Here is a 20,813-nt window from a genome sequence, read left to right as displayed (position 1 = left end):
AGAGAGCTGTTGGTTATTAAGAAATGAAAGAAAGTAAATTGTATAACTCAGGAAGGGTTCACATCCACACAAGTGACATGCAGGGTTTTAATAAACCATGAACCTTAACCTACTTCCTTAACTCTCTTAATAAATACATGCAGCTACCTTTAGCCCATATAGAATAAACACTGGATGGATTCCATGTGTGAATGTCCGTTCTGCACATAAAGGTATGAATAGCTTGTAACATGCATAAAAGAGTATTTTATTATACAGTTGGGCAATACTAAAATATTGGGACATTTACAGGGACAAATTTTTAAAACTTGTGGTTATCCCTGAAAATTAGGTACAATTGGTAACTGAGATATGTCGATATTCAGAAGTAGCAAATAGACATGTCCTGGTTTAGAGCTGGATATAAGTCTAGATGTGGTCAGCAAAAATCCTCAAAAACCGGGTGTTGGCAAGCGTATGTTGAAGATGTGAGACGGTGGTAGTCCGTTTCACGGTACTGACTACCCCGACACAGAAGAGAACGACATGAGGATTCCAACTGAACAGTACACCGACCTGCAAAAAAAACTACTTGCTGGAATGCAGATTACTTCAGATCCCGACTCGCTGTGTTTCCGGCTGGAGAAAATGACGTCATCAGCAACAGTGACTTGGCTTAAAGCGGCGATGGACGGACCCGCCTGTTATTTATGTCATGTAAGTACTATTTTAGCAGTTAGGGGTGTTAGGGATATTAGGGTTAGGATTCCTGGGCTGGTTGAATATATTTTCCCCTTGTTTGGTTAATTTGATCCTCTTGTTTTTTAGTGTATGAAAATTAAGGGTAGACATAATTGATCAAATGGGTAAGATAATTTAGTTGTTTGATTCACTTAGATACAAATAATAATAACTTTTTAATTCAGTTGATGTAATTTTCTATAATAGAGGATAAGAGATAACCTGGTTTTCCTGTGGACCATGATCCCTTGTGGGAATATGTACAGTTCATGTATAGCAATATAATTAGCCATCTAAACATACAACATTGCAAAGTCTGATCTATATATAAATAGAATATGAAACCTCAGTAGACAGGTATCAAAGAACGTATTCTGGATTGTTTCTGTTTGTTCAGTAAGTATTGGTCTAGATTCCTCGATTTATATTTGGGAAGTTCCCTTCGTGTAGATGAAGATAATGCAAATGATATATGTTCTGGTTTGTGTTGAACAGGATATGTGTGATATCTTTAAACACAACAAGAACAAATATTACCGCACTAGGCTATCACTTCCCGATTATTATTGTAATCGTATTATTCTCATATGTAGGTAATATTATTAATTGGGAGGTGCACCCAGAACATTAGAAGATACTTATACAAAGATTCCAAAAAGGAAAAAGAACATTCTATATGGGGCACTCAGTGATCTGAATTATGATACCAATAAAACTTTAACCTTTATTTATATTATTAAAAAAACATTCCCTTTAGTCCAGAATCTAAGCTTGTAGCAAAATATTAAAAACATAAGAATGAAAAATTGTGAATAAAATGCTAAATCCACAACCAAGCCTCACTATATGATCCTAAACCATATAGGATGTTTGTGGCTTATTGGGTAAATATAAAATGTTATATTAAAGAACACTCTCTTGCTGCAATTACACAGTGGAAATATTATAAATGATACAGACAGAGTATTGTTCTCTGTACACAGTAATTAAAGAACTCCCTCAATGAGCAATATTAATACAATCACTGAGACAAGATATATAGGTGGTTTCATATTCTTTATTAAATTAAGTAACAAACATCATATATGGTTTAGGATCATATAGTGAGGGTTGGTATCTACCATTTTATTCACACTTTTCATTCTTTTCACTCCTTATGTTTGTAATATTTAGACCAGATTCTAATACAAGCTTAGAATCTGGAATAAAATGAATGTTTTTTTTTAATAATAAAGGATTAAGTTTTATTGGTATCATAATTCATAAAGTGCCTGATATTATCTTTAAACCTGTAAATTATCATAGGTACAAAGTATCTATTGTTGTGCACCTATGAGCAATTGTTTTGTAAATGAAAACATAGTAAAAACTCATAAAATTATACAAAAACAACAAACTATACTGATCTGGTGGGTAAATATAATCCCTCCATAGTGAGAGTATATATCATGCATACATAGACTATAGCAATCATTTTATCGTAAAGGTATATAATTTCCATGTGTTTGGGGGAAGCTCAGAGCACCTAAATAGACCTGGACAAGGACCAGGCTAGTTACTATCAGCAGCTGAAAACCGCTGTCTTGGCTTGGATTGGAGTCACCAGTGCAGGCGAGGCCCAACAGTATCATGACTGGAGACTATCCAAAGATTTGACCATTCTTGCTTACCTTGCTGAACTTTCTAAAACACTTAAAATGTGGTTGCAGCCAGAAAATAACACTGTGGTCAGGATGATCGAGATTCTGGCCATCAATCATTGTATCCAAGGTATGGACCGAGGGCTACAAAGGTGGGCACTGCAGGTGGACCCTCAGACGTATGAGAAATTGGCCACTGTAGTAGAGAGATATGGTGCCCTGCATATGTCTGCTTCCCCGGCCAGGAGTCACATGGCATGAGCTAAAGGTAGCTTTCTATAGGCTTTCGGGACTATTGATGTCTTGGGAGCTATAGACTGCACTCATATTGGTCTGAGACCACCTCACCACAGGGCAGAGGTTTTCCATAATCGCCACCACTTGCACTCATGTGCAGGTGGTCTGTGATGCTAAAATGGGTATGTTTTGGCTGGCTACCTTGGCTCATTGAATACTATAAAAATGTGTAAAATTTTCTGCCACTCTAAAACCAAATGCTGCCAAATATCACTTTAAACAACCATAAACTTTATCCATTCTTGTTTGCTCTTGTTTATCCTAGGTCATGTCATGACGGCTATATCCTGATGCAGTCAGCTCTCTACCAGTTTGAGAGTGGAGAAATGCTGAAGGGATGGCTTTTGGGTATGTAAAAGTCATGTTTTGATGCAACTTGATCCTTGGTTTATATGCATCTCAGGTGCTAACTGCTGTAGATGTGCATTCAATATATAACATATAAGACCAGGTTCAGGTGCCTTGATATATCTGGTGATGTGCTTCCATACACCCCTGCAAAGGTGTCTGATATTGTGCTGGTTTACTGTCTACTGTATAATCTGGCTTTACAACAACATAGCCTATTGTCCCAAGTCTGTCTACTGTCTGACTACCTTGTACGTCCTGTCACGTCCTTTGCTGCACTCTGTGTGAGTCCCCATAGCATTACTCACACTCATCTGTGCTACATATGTGTATTACCCCATTTATTTGTCACTTGCTTCGGTATCCAGTGCTACGGAATCTGTGGCATCTTACAAATAAATTAATTAAAAAACTAATAACAATAATAATAATAACCCTTTGACTATTGCAGTAAACAGTGAACAAGCTGGTGTCCATGTACCATCTGGTGAAGTGCAGACTACAGAGTGGAGGGAGGCAGATCAGAGAACGATTAATTGCAAACCACTTTACATACAAGTTGTTAATAATGCCAAAATCATCGGTCATCTGTGTAATGTGTTAGCAATGCAATCTAATATGCTTTTACTTTTTAGAGTAGGGATTGTTAAAGCAGAGGGTTGTGTGTCCTTTTCCCTTCTCCTTTACCCTTAAAGATGGTTTGGTAAGTGACATACAAATATGAAATATATATTTTTTAAAATAGTAAATTATATTTGTCCACAATACAACTGATGTTGAGGTAACGCAATCAAAATTTAGCTATTGTGAAAATGATAAAAAAATTTGGCCTGTAAGATCCAGTTGAAAATAATATATAATTCACCAGTACAGCAGTGTATACACTACATTGCTGACTGCATAAATATTAGCCTAACATAAAGAAATCAGTCAAACAAATAGCATAAACATAATAATAACCCAGAAGCATTATAGCTGCTGTTTGGCACCTAAATATCATCATCATCATCAGGTGTTTATATAGTGCTACTAATACCGCAGCGCTGTACAGAGAACTCACTCACATCAGTCCCTGCCCCATTGGAGCTTACAACTAAGTTCCCTAATATATACACAGAGAGAGAGAGAAAGAGAAAGAGAGAGAGAGAGAGAGACTAGGGTCAATTTTTGATAGCAGCCAAATAACCCCTTAGTATGTTTTTGAAATGTGAGAGGAAACCCACGCAAACATGGGGAGAACATACAAACTCCACACAGATAAGGACATGGTCAGGAATCGAACTCATGACCCTAGTGCTGTGAGCAAAAGTGCTAACCACTAAGCCACCGTGCTGCCCATAAATATGTGATAAGATAATAACTTTTTTAATGATATATGTTTATTTTTTCTATTGCCAGCTAGATGCTGGCTTCTTGTGGAACGATCTCCTCTTCCTCTGCCACCCCTTGTGTGAGGACCTCGCCATGAATTCATACACTCATCCTTAGAACGTTTGCATTAACCCCCCTAACCGTGGTGTATAATGCTTCAACTGTGCCAGTCATCTGTATGTGGCTCAAATTTGTTTGTTAAGTAGCTGAAGCAATTCTAATTCACATATGCCACATTTGTGCCTAGTTTGTGTCTCCATAAGCTTGTTAGACTGTTGTAGCTGGAAATTGGCTCTATTGATTGTCACATCTCTTCCTGTATCTATGGGCAGTGGCGCACGCAGGGGGGGTTTCTGAGTCTCCAGAAACCCCCCCCTGCGCTAAGTGGCCGCTATAGCTGCACTGTCCTATACAGCAGCCGCGGCGCTGTCAAAGAAGCATCCGCGGCGGTGCTGTAGTGTATACAGCACCGCCGCGGCGCTTCTTAGACAGCGCCGCGGCTGCTGTATAGGACAGCGCTGAAGAAACGGAGCTGCTGCAGCTCTCGCGGGGGGTGTTTTTTTTTTGGGGTCGGGGGGAAACCCCCCCCCCCCCCCCCGACAATCCTCCGTTCGCCCCTGATGGAGGAAGGAAGTGGTGGCTGCTGCTGTGATTCTACAGCTGGGTCAGTGGTTTCTCCCTGAAGACTTGAAGAGTGTTCCTCAACTCGCTAACATGTCCTCTTCTTGTTCTCCAGGAGATGACACCTGTGCTGGTTCAAGATGAGCATCATGTTGGTGTTGTGATGTTTCTGTAGAGAATTAAAAGCTGTAAGTCGTGTGAAAGTTCATTCTTTTATTATTCACACTGCAAATACAGAACAATATTTACTATGGTCATAGAAACTTTATAAATAATGTAAAGCATATTGATGTCTATTTAATACACTTCCACATTTGCCCTTCATAAGAGGAGAGAAAAGAATAAAATAAGAAACGGATGTCGCATATTGCCAACAACAACCAGAGATGGGAGTTAGTTTTTATTCTGACAAAAACATATTGGTAAGAGGGTGGAGGGGTGTGAAACATGACAACATTATGTGAGTTTCTGTGGAGGCCAGCCATAGACCATACAACACAATATTGAAACTAGGGATGGGCGGGCTCAGTTCCCTGAGAACCGAACCCGCCCGAACTTCAGGTATCCGAGTACCGAGTCGAGCAGGCTCGATACTTTCCCGCCTATTCGGGATTGAAAATGAGGCAAAACGTCATTGTGATGTCGTCGGTTCTCGCAATGTTTCAAATGCATAGATACCCGCCTCCACAGCAATCCATTGCCAATCGACAGAGGGAGAGAGAAGGGTTAGGTTGCAGGATTAGAGCAGGGAGAGAGCAGTTATTACAGCAGTTATTGCAGCAGTTATTACAGCAGGAAGAGAGCAATTATTAGAGCAGGAAGAGAGGAAGATAGAGGAGGCATTTTTCCAAACATTACAAACTGTTTGGCCTGTCATATTCCCTCCTAAAGAAACTATTTTCTGCCTGCAGAAATAGTAATATATAGGGATGTGCACCGGCGACTTTTGAGGTCTCGTGTTTTGTGTTTTGGATCCGGATTTTCGTTATTTTTGAGGTTCGGATTTGTCTCGCAAAACACTTGACGAAAGGTCTCGGTTCGGATTTAAGGTATTGGTTTCGGATTTTTTTTGAAAAAAACATAAAAAGTTTAAAAATCAAGTTTTTGGGCTTATTTTCACTCCTAGGCTATTATTAACCTCAATAACATTCAATAACAAGCATTTCCACTAATTTACAGTGTATTCTGAACACCTCACAATATAGTTATTAGTCCAAAACGTTGCAAAAAGGTATCTTTCTGGACTGCGTAGAGGAGTGGGTCACCACAATATATTAAAAACCCTGAACTTTTATGATTCGCACCAATAATTGTACCTGGACTGCGTAGAGGAGTGGGTCACCACAATATCTTAAAAACCCTGAACTTTTATGATTCGCACCAATAATTGTACCTGGACTGCGTAGAGGAGTGGGTCACCACAATATCTTAAAAACCCTGAACTTTTATGATTCGCACCAATAATTGTACCTGGACTGCGTAGAGGAGTGGGTCACCACAATATATTAAAAACCCTGAACTTTTATGATTCGCACCAATAATTGTACCTGGACTGCGTAGAGGAGTGGGTCACCACAATATCTTAAAAACCCTGAACTTTTATGATTCGCACCAATAATTGTACCTGGACTGCGTAGAGGAGTGGGTCACCACAATATCTTAAAAACCCTGAACTTTTATGATTCGCACCAATAATTGTACCTGGACTGCGTAGAGGAGTGGGTCACCACAATATATTAAAAACCCTGAACTTTTATGAATCGCACCAATAAATGTACCTGGACTGCGTAGAGGAGTGGGTCACCACAATATATATAATAAGAAAACCATCAACTTGTTTGATTCGCACCAATAAATGTACCTGGACTGCGTAGAGGAGTGGGTCACCACAATATATTAAAAACCCTGAACTTTTATGAATCGCACCAATAAATGTATCTGGACTGCGTAGAGGAGTGGGTCACCACAATATATATAATAAGAAAACCATCAACTTGTTTGATTCGCACCAATAAATGTACCTGGACTGCGTAGAGGAGTGGGTCACCACAATATATTAAAAACCCTGAACTTTTATGAATCGCACCAATAAATGTACCTGGACTGCGTAGAGGAGTGGGTCACCACAAGATATATTAAAAACCCTGAACTTTTATGAATCGCACCAATAAATGTACCTGGACTGCGTAGAGGAGTGGGTCACCACAATATATATAATAAGAAAACCATCAACTTGTTTGATTCGCACCAATAAATGTACCTGGACTGCGTAGAGGAGTGGGTCACCACAATATATTAAAAACCCTGAACTTTTATGAATCGCACCAATAAATGTACCTGGACTGCGTAGAGGAGTGGGTCACCACAATATATATAATAAGAAAACCATCAACTTGTTTGATTCGCACCAATAAATGTACCTGGACTGCGTAGAGGAGTGGGTCACCACAATATATTAAAAACCCTGAACTTTTATGAATCGCACCAATAAATGTACCTGGACTGCGTAGAGGAGTGGGTCACCACAAGATATATTAAAAACCCTGAACTTTTATGATTCGCACCAATAAATGTACCTGGACTGCGTAGAGGAGTGGGTCACCACAATATCTATTAAAAACCCTGAACTTTTATGAATCGCACCAATAAATGTACCTGGACTGCGTATAGGAGTGGGTCACCACAAGATATCTTAAAAACCCTGAACTTTTATGAATCGCACCAATAAATGTACCTGGACTGCCTAGAGGAGTGGGCACTGGGCACCACAATAAAATATATAAAAAACCTTCAACAGGTCTGCATTACACTACACATACGGCTGCTCCTCCATCCTCTCCATCATATACATGTTGGAGTTTTAGCGTGTGACAACCTCTTGTTTTTGATAATGTCAGTGCATTTTTAATATTTTTCAATTTGCCCCACACCACTGAATGTACTTTATCTATGATACGCATCTATCTATCTTGACTGCGTAGTGGGGTGGCCCCGGTACCCAATTTGATACCGGGGCCACAATAAAATAAATACACCCTCCACGTGTCAGAATTCCACCAAACAAGTATCTGGACTGCGTAGTGGGGTGGCCCCGGTACCCAATTTGATACCGGGGCCACAATAAAATAAATACACCCTCCACGTGTCAGAATTCCACCAAACAAGTATCTGGACTGCGTAGTGGGGTGGCCCCGGTACCCAACTTGATACCGGGGCCACAATACCTCCTCCAAACATGCTACAGACAATTCGTCATTGAGATCCCATCAAGTATGTTAAAGACAGACAGGGTCCAAGTGTTATTAGTTGACTTTGTAAAGAAAAAAACTGTCCCTGTTGCACATAGTCGTGCAATGAAGACTGACTTTTTCATTTAAAGGCACGATCTTTCAAGTGTAGTGTTTGTAAGTCTAAGTCATATTATACTTTTGGTAAAATTGGTTTTTTTTGTTCCTCTTTATGGTAATTAATTAGTAATAGAATTAAAGTAGGAAATAGAATTAAATAGAATTAAAGTAGGAAATAGAGTGGTATAGAGTTGTAGTGTGGTATAGATAGAGTGGTCCACACAATATAATAATAAAACCCTCAACTGGTCTGAATTCCACCAAACAAGTATCTTGACTGCGTAGTGTGGTGGCCCCGGTACACAATTTGGTACCGAGGCCACAATTTAATTAAAAAACCCTCCACGTGTCGGAATTCCACCAAACAAGTATCTGGACTGCATAGTGGGGTGGCCCCGGTACCCAATTTGATACCGGGGCCACAATACCTCCTCAAAACATGCTCCAGACAATTCGTCATTGACAGACCCCAGACAGACAGGGTCGTAGTGTTATTGTTTGACTTTGTAAACCCAAAAAAATGTCCCTGTTGCACTTGCACATAGTCGTGCAATGAAGACTGACTTTTTCATTTAAAGGCACGATCTTTAAAGTGTCAGAAAGAGAGAGAAGACACAGGAGAGGAGAGTTGTAGCTGGGGACCTGGGGTGGAAGCTCCCAGGCTCCCCCAGCATTGCCTGGAAGTCTGAGCGTGGTGACTGAGCCAGGGCAAGGAATGTGTGCCCTGGATGAGGGGGAGAACTCCATGCCACTATAGTGAACCCAAGAGAGAGGGGGACACTGCACATGGAAGAGGCCCTGGAGTGAGGGCTGCTACAAGAGGCATGGTAGCTGTAGTGTCAGATCCTGAGGCTGAGAGTACACAGAGTGACGTGTCAGAGCACAGGAGACATTATCCCCGCAGAGGAGGGATGAGCTGCAGTTGAGAGGTCTGTTGTTGAAATAGGACATGCACACTTTAACAAACCAATCATTTCAGCGACAGGGCCTACCAAACAACTTTGACTGAAATGATTGGTTTGTTTGGGCCCCCACACCAAAAAAGCTATTCATCTCTCCCTGTACAGACTAAACAGGCTCTACTGAGGCAAGATGTCGTCCTCATCCTCAACCTCTGATTCCTCTCCCCCTACAGTGTGTACTTCCTCCTCATCACACATTATTAATTCGTCCCCGCTGGACTCCACAACCACAGGTCCCTCTGTAGTATCTGGAGGGCAGTGCTGTACTTCATTGAGGAATTGATTATTCATTTTTATAAACATCATTTTTTCAACGTTGTGAGGAAGCAACCTCCTTCGCCGCTCACTGACCAGGTTCCCCGCTGCACTAAAAACTCTTTCCGAGTACACACTGGAGGGGGGACAACTCAGGTAAAATAGAGCCAGTTTGTACAGGGGCTTCCAAACTGCCTTTTTTTCCTGCCAGTAACAATATGGACTGTCTGACATGTCTACTTGGATGGTGTCAGCAAAGTAATCATCCACAATTTTTTCTATTGTCACAGCATCCAATGCAGCGAGAGTAGACATGTCTGCAATGGTTGGCAGGTCCTTCAGTCCGGACCAGATGTTATCAGCATCCCCGCCAGTGCCTCTTTTGGGAAAACTGAGCTTTTTCCTCGCAGCCATAGATGTGGAAGAAAATGAGGGTGGAGCTGTTGGCATGTCACGGTCCTCTTCAGAGGACAATCTCCTGACCAGCAGGTCTTTGCACCGCTGTAGATTTGTGTCCGCCGGAAACAGAGACACAACATACGCTTTAAACCGAGGATCGAGCACGGTGGCCAGAATGTATTCCTCTGACTTTAAAAGAGTGACCACCCTCGGATCCTGGCAAAGCGTACGAAGGGCTACATCCACAAGAGCTACATGCTTGCTGTAATCGCAATGGCTTACCAGCTCCTCCCTCACTTTCTCCAGCTGCTTCTGCAACAGCCTGATCAGGGGAATGACCTGACTCAAGCTGGCAGTGTCGGAACTGACTTCTCGTGTGGCAAGTTCAAATGGCTGCAGAACCTTGCACAACACGGAAATCAGTCTCCACTGCGCTTGACTCAGGCGCATCCCCACTCCTTTGCCTATGTCGTAGGTGGCTGTGTAGGCCTGAATGGCCTTTTGCTGCTCCTCCATCCTCTGCAGCATATAGAGGGTGGAGTTCCAGCGCGTCACAACCTCTTGTTTGAGGTGATGGCAGGGCAGGTTCAAGCTTTTTTGATGTGCCTCTAGTCTGCGGTAGGCACTGGCTGAATGCCGAAAGTGTCCAGCAATTTTGCGGGCCACCGCAAGCATCTCCTGCACACCCCTGTCACTCTTGAGGTAATGCTGCACCACCAAATTAATGGTGTGGGCAAAACATGGGACGTGCTGGAAATTGCCCATATTTAATGCCCGCACAATGTTACTGGCATTGTCTGACACCACAAATCCCCATGAGAGTCTAAGTGGGGTAAGCCACTGGGAGATAATTTCCCTCATTTTCTCTAATATGTTGTCAGCGTTGTGCCTCTTATTAAAGCCTGTAATGCACAATGTTGCCTGCCTTTGCATGAGCAGCCATTTTGTAGATGCTGCTACTGATGCAGCTGTTGCTGTTGCTGCGGAAGGGGATGCATCTACCCAGTGGGCTGTCACAGTCATATAGTCCTTCGTTTGCCCAGAACCACTTGTCCACATGTCCGTGGTTAAGTGGACAGTGGGTACAACCGCATTTTTAAGAGCACTGAGGACACTTGATCGTACTTCTCTGTACATTTTTGGTATCGCCTGCCTAGTGAAGTGGAATCTCGAGGGGATTTGGTACCGGGGACACAATACCTCCATCAACCCTCTAAATCCCACTCCACTGATGGCGGACACCGGGCGCACGTCTAACACCAACATTGCAGTTACAGCCGCAGTTATACGCTTTGCAATAGGGTGACTACTATCGTATTTGGTGGTCATGGCAAACGACTGTTGGACGGTCAATTGTTTGGTGAAAGACTTAGCGGTCTTACGACTTCCCCTCTGGGAAGATGACCGACTAACAGCAGCAGTGGCAGTAGTAGGCGTACCGCTGCAGGATTCCTCGGATGAATCCCGTATTGAGGAGGACTCAGTCTGGCTGGTGACTTGGGCTGCAGGACTGAATCTGATGGAGATTGTGGAGGAAGTTGACGAGGAGGGTGTTGCTGGTGTGTATCCAACTGGACCACGGGATTTAGGTGTCCCTGTACCGATGAGGGTCCTAGCCCCAGTTCCTGAACTAACCACTGAACTATGAAGGTTATTCAGGTGACGTATAAGGGAGGATGTTCCTAGGTGGGCAAGATCCTTACCCCTGCTTATTTGAGCTTTACATAAGCTACATATTGCCATACATTGGTTGTCTGGATTTGGATAAAAATAACTCCAGACCGAAGAGGTGCATTTTTTGGTCTTCTGACCAGGCATGACGATGGGCTTTTTCATCCCATGGACATCAGCTGTTTCCCCCCCTGGTGCCTCATTTACAATAACCACATCACCATCCTCATCATCAAGTTCCTCCACAGCGCCAGCTACATCATCAATAGCCTCCTCCCGAGCCACCTCTTCCCGTACAGTGATGGGAAGGTCAGGCTTGACAACCACCAACACCCTTGGACTCGCCTTGGGGATTTGTGATAATTTCTCTTTAGAAGGCAGAGTTGTTTGCTGTTTTGTTGCTGACAGCATAACTCTCTTCAATTTTTTGTAGGGGGGGGAGGAGGAGGAGGGCTAAGATCCGTGGGTGAAGCTGAACCACTAGTCATGAACACGGGCCAGGGCCTAAGCCGTTCCTTGCCACTCCGTGTCGTAAATGGCATATTGGCAACTTTACGTTTCTCCTCAGATGATTTTAAGTTTCTCTTTTTGCTACTTTTTCTTAACTTGGGCTTTTTGGATTTTACATGCCCGGTAGTACGAGATTGGGCATCGGGCTTGGAAGACGACGTTGATGGCATTTCATCGTCTATGTCATGACTAGTGGCAGCAGCTTCAGCATTAGGAGGAAGTGGGTCTTGATCTTTCCCTACTTTATCCTCCAAATTTTTGGTCTCCATTATATGTAGCACAAGATACTGCAGAATGTGTGAACTTGGTAATATTGCAGTACCAATGGACTTATACTGCTGGATTGGTTTTGCAAATTTGGTTATAATTATTATATATATTTTTTTTTTTTTATTTTTATTTTTTTTTTACTTTTTTTTTATTTTTAAAAAACTTGGGAATAGTGGGGAAATAACTATGCCCTTAGAAGCACAGAGCACAGGACACAGCACCACTGGACTGAACAGGACACGGCACAGGACCCAGCAGCACTACGGAACTCAGCAGGACAGAGCACAGGACACAGCACCACTGGACTGATACTGCAGAATGTGTGAACTTGGTAATATTGCAGTACCAATGGACTTATAATGCTGGATTGGTTTTGCAAATTTGGTTATAATTATTAAATTTATTTTTTTTGTTAAATTTTTTATTTTTTTTTACTTTTTTTTTATTTTTAAAAAACTTGGGAATAGTGGGGAAATAACTATGCCCTTAGAAGCACAGAGCACAGGACACAGCACCACTGGACTGAACAGGACACGGCACAGGACCCAGCAGCACTACGGAACTCAGCAGGACAGAGCACAGGACACAGCACCACTGGACTGATACTGCAGAATGTGTAAACTTTGTAATATTGCAGTACCACTGGACTTTTACTGCTGAATGTGTGAACTTGGTAATATTGCAGTACCAATGGGCTTATACTGCAGGATTGGTTGTGAAAATTTTGTGGTAATTAAAAAATATTAAAGTAGTTTTTGGTATTTTTTAAAAAAACTTTTTTTTATTTTTTTAAACACAGGGGAATATTGGGGAAATAACTATGCCCTTAGAAGCACAGAGCACAGGACACAGCACCACTGGACTGAACAGGACACAGCACAGGACCCAGCAGCACCACTGACCTCAGAAGGACAGAGCACAGCACACAGTACCACTGGACTGATACTGCAGAACACAGCACAGCACAGCACAGCACAGCACAGCACTAAACAGCACAGCACAGCACAGCACTAAACAGCACAGAACTAAACAGCACAGAACTAAACAGCACAGAACTAAACAGCACAGAGGACCACCTAACACACCCTCCCTCTACCCTGATCAATGCCCGAGTGAAGATGGCGGCGACTAGCGGGGAATTTATAGGATCCGAGTATCGCGAGATCCGACAACGGGATTATGAGTCAGAGCCTCAGTTTCACTTTTGAATTTGGCGCCAATACCCGGATCTGTCTCGGATCCGACTCGGATCCGCAACGTTCGGGTGGGCTCGGATTTCAGAAATCCGAGCGCGCTCATCCCTAGTAATATATCAGCACTATATCTTTCTGAATTTGCACTACAAGTGTTTGGGTTGTCGGATATTCCCCTGTTCTAAAAAAGCTATTTTCTGGTGTTGAAATTATTATATACCAGCACTATATATTTCTGAATTTGCACTACAAGTGTTTGTAGTGTGCCATATTCCCCTCTTTGAAAAAGGCTATTTTCTGGTGTTGAAATTATTATATACCAGCAGTATATTTCTGAATTTGCACTACAAGTTCTTTGGGTCTCATTAAAATGGATTCACAGCAGTCCAAATATGAGCAGGATCAGGAAGCAGCTGCTGGCACCAGTCCTGATGGTAGTCTTCCCTGTACATCATCTAGTAAAGGCTATGTAATAGTATATAGTCTTTTTAAGTCAGGGAAAAAACACGCGAACAAAAAAACTTTTACCGTGTTGAAGAGAAAAAGAGCTGTAACTGATGAAAAGTTAACTGCCGAGGAAAAAAATTACCAACATGCCATTCTACACACGCAGTGGCAAAGAAAGAATGAGGCCTTCGCCTTTCTCTATTAGTGCGAGATCTAAAAATGTTACAGAGCCTTCTTCTTGTAAAGTCACTCGTGACCAAGCAAGACCAAGTGATTTGGAGTTCAAAAGTGGTGCACAACTACTGTTACGTGTGAAAGCCGAGCTGCAAGAAAACAGTTAGAGGAAAATGTATGCTCAGAATCAGAAATGACACCAATCCCTGAGGAGAGTCCATCCACCAGTGGTATGTGTAATCGTGACCATTCTGATAGTGTACCCATAAAGAATGCCCTTTCAGCATTTCTCCTGATGTGTGCCTGAACAGCCCGAGTGTACACCACTACGTAACATTTGTCACAGGCAGGTTACTCTTTGTATCACCGGCTTCACTAACAGGCATACAGCTGACAATTTGTTATGAAAACTAAAGGATGTCATTCATACATGGCTTATACCACTTGGACTCTCCCCACGATATGTTATTTCTGATAACGCCAACAATATTGTGTGAGCATTACAGCTGAGTGAATTCCATCACATTCCCTGTTTTGCTCACACAATAAACTTGGTGGTGCAGAGTTTCCTGAGAAATAACCGTGAGGTGCAGGAGATGCTTTTGGTGGCCCGTAAAATTTCGGGACATTTCAGGCATTCAGCCACAGCATATAGGAGATTGCAGCAGCTCCAAGAACAGTTTAACTTGCCCTGCCACCAACTTAAGCAAGAGGTGTTAACAAGGTGGAATTCCACCCTGTACATGCTTCAGAGGATTTAAGAACAGCGCAAAGCCATCCAAGCATATTGCACAAGCCATGACATTGGGAAAGGAGGGGGGATGTATTTCACTCTTGCACAGTGGGGAATCCTTTCTGTGCTGTGCAAGGTGCTGAAACCATTTGAAGTTGTGACGTGTGAAGTGAGTTCAGACTCTGCTAGCTTGAGCCATGTCGTTCCCTTTATTTGACTATTGGAAAAGCAGATTGACAAACTGAAGGAGAAGATGAAAGAAAGCAATTCCGCAAAGTATGTTGGCCTTGTATATCAAATACTTAATTCGCTTCGCAATGATCCAAGAGTAATTAAAATCTTGAACTCGGATCACTACGTTTTGGCCACTGTGCTTGATCCGAGGTTTAAGACCAACATTGATTCTTTGCTTCAAAATGACTGAGAAATGAACCTTTGCAAGGAGCTATTGGTCAGCAAGTTGTCCGGTGAACTGGGCCTTGGTTTGACAACGTGTCCTCCTTCAGTTTCTCAGGTAGCTGCTGCTCGGAAAAAATTGCACTTTCCAAAGCGAAGCAGGGATGACGCAGGGGGCAGACCACAACAGTTTGACATCTGGGCTGGTTCGAAAGATTTTACCAAAAAATGTGTGACCTTGCCCATAACTCCATCCAATCCTACTGTTAACATGCAAAGGATGGTGGAGGATTATTTTCAAGAGGTAATTGATATGGAAATGTCAGACAATCCCTTTCCATACTGGGAAGAAAAACAAGCCATTTGGAAACCCATGTACAAACTTGCTTTGCAACACCTAAGCTGCCCACCCTCCAGTGTGTACTCAGGAAGAGTATTCAGCACAGTCGGGAACCTTGTCAATGATCGGCGTAGGAGGTTACTTCCGAAAAATGTGGGAAAGATGATCATCAAAATGAACTACATCTTCCACGAGGAAGGCCTTTACCATCAAAGACATCCAAGTACTGACTAATGGCGGATTCCAGCGGAGATGAATTAATAGTCTGTGATGATGATGTACCCACTGATGAGGGTGAGGATGATGCTGAAGACGATGACGACAACATCTTTTTAAAACTTTCACTATAAGTGTAGGGTGTAATCTACCCCCAAACAAAAAAGGAACTTGGGACATTTCTATTTAACGTACACTCTTTGCAGGCTGCTGTTTTGTCAATTTCACTATAAGTGTAGGGTGTCATACACAGACATACTCCAAACTGCCTTTGGCCATTTCTATTTAATTGTACAGTCTTTGCAGGCTGTTTTTTTTTCTTTTTAACTACAAGTGGCCGTGTCTGCAGCTTTCTATTAAATATGTCAGGTGCCCATTGTGCCTCTTCACCATGGAGTGGTGATGGGGTGCCTCAGTGGCACCCTCCAAAGCCTGGTGCCCTAGGCAGCTGCCTAAAAATGCCTAATGGTGGCACAGAGCCTTGCGGTATGGAAAATGTAAGTGCATGGAATTTCATAGTTTGACAATGTAGGAGAAGTGTCAGCATGGCATACCATAGTATACCAGCCCACTTAGACCCCTGTTTACAGCTTAATAAATTATCTTTAATAATCTTAATAATCTTATGTTCATAAAACAACCCAGTGTTCTTCCCACAGTACAGGTCATACAATAAAAGACAATATCTTATGTGTGTCCATCTTATTTATCTAATTACATGCCCATGTGGCCTTCAATATTTTGGACAAACATCTAGAATGTGAAAAAGATTTTGGGGCTGATGCAGAGGTGGTTGTGAAATTTGAGTAAATTACTCTTAAAAAAGAGCACAAAAAAATAGAATATTTCTGTTCATATGCAGAGTACTCATCTAGGGCTGCTTTAGTCTGGACATTGGCAGCATATGCACCTGGTTTACGACAAGTCATTATCATCAACGAATATTCCACCTGCCCTATAGCAGGAGCAAAAGATCCACCTCCTAACAGGTGTATATGTTTCTGCAGATCTGCTTGAACCGCATTTGCATGAACATGGCTATACTATACTCAGCGACTGTTGCCAATCCCCTTCCTTGTCCCGTCCCTGCTCTCCAGTCGCATCGGCCGTAAGTGTCAGATAAGCACTGGTCCGCCAATTGCAGTTGCATTTGCTACCTTTCTGAGCATATGCAGAGCGATTTCACACAAGATTTGCTACGCAAGCTGGCTAGGTTTAAGATCCAGATGCTTCTCCACTTTATACTCAAAAGTCATTATTTCCTTAAGATTGGGAGTTTTAACAATATACTTTCCCCTGATCTGATTGAAACTATTAGTGTATGGACTATAAATGGAGATACTTTTATGATCCTGATTGTCCTTAATATTATGGCCACAGCTCACAAATGGATTGGCTAACTATTTACCTTCAGGTTTTGATTGGGCAAGAGTTCTCTAAGGTTGTTTTTTATTTGCTGGTCCTCAGTGCTATGATTTTGGTCACTTGTTTATTTTTATGCTTGTAATTGTATTATGCTGCCTGTTTTTTGTTTTTTTGTTTTTTTAGACAAATGTTCATTAACTGTCAGGAAACATAACACAGCAAGAATCAAATACATTTTACATCATGTGAAGCGCATAAGTTGAAGAGCTCTCCGTGAACCGGAGAGGACAAAATTCAGATCCTTTTAAAGATATGGGAAAAGGAAGACCGGTAGTTTTTCTTGAATTAAGAAAGAAACAGAACAAGAAATGGAAGAGAGATAGAAAAAGAGAGAGGAAAAAAAAGGGTGGAAAAAAGACATCGGACCAAAGTCCTATCCTAAGAGAAGGGTAAAAGAATGAGCAGAGAGGCGTAAGAAATAAAGGAAGATAGTATGCTACATGTTTTTATATGTTTATTTTATGTATAACATGGAATCTAAAATGTGCTAATATATCTTGATATGTTAAAAAATTTTTATTTGTTTTTATTGTTTTTCAATGGTGTGTTTTTTTGCCATGTTTTTTTATTTTGATTGATTCCTATTCATTTAAACATGGCAATTATACTGTTAAACCTCACCACCTTGACAAAGACATTAAAATATTCAAAACGTGTTGGCTGGTTGTGAGCGCAGAACTCTTCATTGTGTGAAAAGGTTGATATTGGATCAAAGGACTCTATGAGCTGTGAACCTACATCTTCTAGAGACTTTGTTTCACACATTTGATACCATTGCCGGTTTAATTTCTGAAATCTCAATGTTGCTCTGTTTAGGGACGTCAAAGTTAAGTGCCACCATGCAGAATGTTCACAATTTATACGAGTCTGCGTTTCGGTGTGTTCAGAAATGTCCTCTGTCTATGTTAATGTAAGCCTGCTTTTAAACCATGTCTATGTTATTGTAATCGGAATTGTTTTGTCTATATCTTCGTTGTCTGTTTTAAAAGCGTCAGAATAGCGAGTGCCACTGCTTTTGCTACTAGCTCAGTCTAACCTCTTATTTTGTTTGGCTGATATAGTGAAGGTACTTGGAGGCACCAACAGGTTTTATATATTTCTGCGTTCTTAAGTAGTGACTCTCTAGCTCAAGGTAATCTACTGTATATTGGGCAAAATAATGGCATGGTGGTTCAGTATAGCACCTGGCACAGGTGAAATATCCCAAGATCAATAATCTTATTATTATGCGATATAAATTATAGATGTATACTTATAAATCATGTCCTCTTTGAACATTGGCACAGCAGTATTTCAAGGCACATCGTACCAGATGGACAGCCATGGTATAGGGCAATATTCTCTCAATATGTTATATTCACTTACTAGTAATCTGCTTTAGTTATTTATAACTTTTTTCAAGTAAAGCTACATTTGGTACAGGGTTGACTTGAGTCTCCTACTTCCCAGGGCCTGGTTATATGAATGAGAAACTGGGTGATCTGTGAGTCCCACCATCATTGCCAGGGAGGCAAAACAAAAGCAGATTAGCCCTTTGCTTTAGCAGCACCAAGGACAAAAAGAGCCTAAGAAAATTGGCAGAGAAACAGGACATTTGGCCAGACACCTCGCATTCCTGTGTTTTGCAGAATAAAAGAGGGGCTTCAGCCTGGATCTCTAACATACTCAGTCAATTATATTTTCTGCTTAGAAAGCATGGCATAGGTACATAGAGTCCTGCCATGTTGGCACACACAATTCGGTGCCTGGCACAGAGATGAAAGGCTTTTCACTGCTGTAATATTAAGTAACATAACTCAATTAATAGTTTTTAATGATAGCATTATTTAGGTACAATGTGGAATTAATGCACAGCAATAATTGCTAAAGGAGGCAGATTCTTTATTAATAGCATACACATAACTTCTACCTCTGTATTCAGGCCAAATATCCCTGTCACAAGTTCTGTTCCTTTCTGTGTTTGCTTCCTCAGTTGATCTTAGGTTTATGCACCTTGTATTGTTTCATAATATTTTCCTTCCTTGATATGCTGAGAGTTGTACTTGCTGTAGCTGGTGACATTTTCTCAGCCTTTAAAGAGAGAATGTATCTATAGCTGAGAATAATGCGCCGCTACTCCTAGTATACATAATGAAAGCTGTCACATACTGCACTGTTTTACCCAGGTCTGGCGCTACCATTAGGCAGATTAAGGCAGCCGCCTAGAGCACCAGGATTTGGGGGGGGGGGGGCACTGATCAATTTTTAATTTATGTTTTGCTTACACCGTGTTGATTCAGTTTAGTGATGCTATGACATCTTAATTTTCTATGGATATAGATAATAAAATAAGGGTCCTTGATTCTTAGAAGTTTAGTTTTCTACAAAAGACCTGTTTGGGGATTGAAGAGACCAGGTGAACCTCTTGGGAGCCGTCTTTTCTCCAAGGCTTATTATTGTTTAGAATACAGCAAAGTAGATATTTATAAAAAATAAATACTGTCAAATTTACCAGCTCTACATGCACCCTCTTTGGCCAATATACTGCCCAACCTAACTAATGTTATTTTTGATCAAGTATTAAGTTTAGTAAAAATGTAAAGAATATGATTTTGTAATACAAATTTGAATATTTATTAAAATTTCTTCAACCCTTGTCCTAATACATTGTTAATTTTATACTACCACTCTGGGTACACGCTACAGGATTTTTAGCCAATTATTGGGCCAATCACCCGATAAACGACTGTCCGGCCCGGTATTGCATTAGTATGTAAACTGCAACGATGAGCGATTATCGTTCCAAAGCTCATCATATCCTTTCATTTCATTTTGAAACTGAACTAAAAATCTTCCTCAATGATGGAGCAATGTCCTTCCAATTCTGCAGCGTGTATGTATGCACTCACAATCAGGATCAAAGAAATTAAAAATAATCCTCCACCATTGTTTGGATGTTGATAGTTGATAGTAGGATCAGGTGGAGTTACAGCAGAAGTATCACTAATTTTGGTCAATTATTTTACAGTAGACAAGACCAGATGTCAAAATGTTCTGCCGAGTCATCTGCATCATCAATGGGTGTCTAAGATTTTTGCAAAGCACACAACAGTATATAGCACATTCATGTAACATTGGCACACAGCGGTAGCTGAAAGGAAAAGTGGTGCAAGATGGAATTGTCCTTGGGGCCTCCCACTCACCCTTATGTTGGATCTTAAAAAGGACATGCATACTTTAACAAACCAAGCACAAGGAGTGCCACTTTTGAGGCTGATGTGTGTCACGGGCACTAGGAGTCTTTACCCAGGGATCACCAGGTGGTAGGCTTACCAGAGCAACGTAGATGGTAATAGAGTACTCTGGTAGCAGGGTGATCACGGAACAGGCAATGGTAGATGATGAGATGCTCAGGAAAGTCTATGACTAGCAGCACTGGTAAGATGGAGGTATTAATACACGAGGAACTGTATGGACAAGGACACTTGAAGGTAGTCAG

The 20,813-nt window shown here is 41.5% G+C and overlaps 1 long non-coding RNA gene across 1 annotated transcript; it reads left to right on the top strand.

The window, feature by feature from the left end:
* The first annotated feature begins 274 nt into the window (after positions 1-274).
* On the top strand, positions 275-17,874 carry LOC142107052 (uncharacterized). Its single transcript, XR_012679856.1, has 4 exons — positions 275-696; positions 2,923-3,005; positions 5,113-5,185; positions 17,459-17,874. It is a non-coding gene; the product is annotated as an uncharacterized LOC142107052 (long non-coding RNA).
* Positions 17,875-20,813: the final 2,939 nt, after the last annotated feature.

This window comes from Mixophyes fleayi, chromosome 11 (genome assembly GCF_038048845.1).
Source record: "Mixophyes fleayi isolate aMixFle1 chromosome 11, aMixFle1.hap1, whole genome shotgun sequence".
In the NCBI taxonomy this organism is placed as follows: Eukaryota; Metazoa; Chordata; class Amphibia; order Anura; family Limnodynastidae; genus Mixophyes; species Mixophyes fleayi.
This window is presented reverse-complemented; position numbering and strand designations above follow the sequence as displayed.